This window comes from Notothenia coriiceps, unplaced genomic scaffold, assembly GCF_000735185.1.
Source record: "Notothenia coriiceps isolate Sejong01 unplaced genomic scaffold, NC01 NC01_scaffold00000874, whole genome shotgun sequence".
NCBI lineage: Eukaryota > Metazoa > Chordata > Actinopteri > Perciformes > Nototheniidae > Notothenia > Notothenia coriiceps.
The window spans coordinates 2,501-4,460 of record NW_011333575.1 but is presented as its reverse complement, the minus strand read 5'-3'; the positions used below and the strand labels follow the sequence as shown (position 1 = coordinate 4,460).

At 42.0% G+C, this 1,960-nt stretch overlaps 1 protein-coding gene across 1 annotated transcript in view; it reads left to right on the top strand.

The window, feature by feature from the left end:
* Positions 1 to 1,960, top strand: part of LOC104957648 (xenotropic and polytropic retrovirus receptor 1 homolog) — a 10,678-nt gene that overhangs the window by 7,958 nt on the left and 760 nt on the right. The window lies entirely within an intron of this gene.

Below are 1,960 nucleotides of genomic sequence, written 5' to 3'. Positions count from 1 at the left end.
AGTGTGTGTGTGTGTGTGTGTGTGTGTGTGTGTGTGTGTGTGTGTTCGGGGGGGTGAAGAAGCGTGTTTGTATTTGCATATGAAATGTCACTTGGACTACAGGACAGAAGGCAAAGGTCAGTTCTGGCAGGATGAACACACACACACACACACACACACACACACACACACACACACACACACACACACACACACACACACACACACACACACTAACACCAAACTCTAGTCTTCTTATACACCACCACAAATATTTTTCAAGTGAAATGAAGTGTGTTTACGTTGCTCAGCGAGGTGAAATGACTGTTTTCCTACTGGAGATTGATGGCTTTGAGTTTGTTAATTGAATTATCCGTATCCCTCTTAATTAATTTATGATATATGTATTTTCACGCATGTCACGTAACATTGGTTTGAAGGGGCGAAAACAAATTATATCAGTATTTAGTGACTCTACTGGGTGTATGTAATGTCTCCATGCTTTTTTTTCTCATACTGCCTGTGCTGCAGCACCTCTTTTCACCCTCTGTCTGAAACCAGAGCCCAGTCTGCTCTGATTGGTTAGCTGGCCGGCTCTGTTGTGATTGGTCAACCGCTTAGAGATGTCCCGCGCCTTAGCCTATCACGTACAATGTGTTGGAGCGCTAGCCTAGGAGTACGAGTGTTTAATCTTGAAGTGACGCAGACCATTTTACATTCACAAAAAACTATAGGACACACGACAGGAAAGGGAAACCCCCAGAAGCCCCTTTAGGACCTCTTTAAATTAACCTTTCAAATGTCTTGCTCTTCAAAATCTAAATTGCCCTAAGCTGAAAGCAAACTGATGTTAATGTCCGAACCACAATAATAAATGCTTTTCATTAAACATTTAAGAGAAGCTGAGTGAGCGTAGCATTAAATAATCATGATCAGAACTGAAAGTCAAGTGAAGACACGTTAAAATAATCATACACTTTGATCGCTATGTAATGTATTTAGGAAAAGGCTTTGAGAGTCTCAATGTTTTTCATTAAGGTACCTTTTAAAGTGCTTAAATATCACTCTTAAAAAGCTCTTTGATGCACTCATACATAATGAATAACAGTGTTTATTCTCTACCTGCTGCATCCAGAGAGAGAGTCATGGACCTCCTGGTTGTAAATGTGTCAGAATAAGTTGACAGCGAGCCAGAAAGTGGACGTGTCCTGTCAGCGGATGAAATGTGAACGAGCTTTTAATTGCTGTTCATCCACAGCGACACCTCGGCCTCTAGCAGCCAATTAACACGCAGCTAATGGATCGTTTATGTTTGGCCACTCAGAGGTCAATGTGTGCTTCTCATAATGAAGAGGTTGAGGAGAGGAGGAGGAACTAGAGATAGAGTTTGAGATAAATAAATGAATGGATGGTCTCAGACGGAGATGTCGTACAGGTGGTCTCTTTACATTACATTATATATCACTTGTTAGATGCTTTTATCCAAAGCTACTTACATACTCAATACTGTGGACAATCCCCACAGGAGCACTTTGGGGTGAAGTGTCTCAGAGACACAACGACATGCTGACTGCAGTGGGGTTTGAACCTGATCCCAACACCAACGCACAACCCACTGCGCCACGCACCTCCTACTTTACTCTTTATTACAATCCAATTAATCCACGATCTTTAATACTGTCATATAGTTTGGGTTAAAACTACGTTCCCTCTGAGTCCTAAATATCATCTGCTCCTTTATTTCAGATGTTTCAGATTCCTATCATTTTTTTCTTTATGGGGTTCTCCCTCTCCTGTAGTGTGTTGTATAGGTTTTTAGTGCATGTGGCCTGAAACGCCTCCATTGGACTCCTATATTTACTTCCAGAACATGGTGACATCACTATGGCTCCTATTGGCTAGCGCTCCAACACATTGTATGTGATAGGCTAAGGGGCGGGACATCGCTTAGCTGGTGGACCAATCACAGAAATGCCTGAAA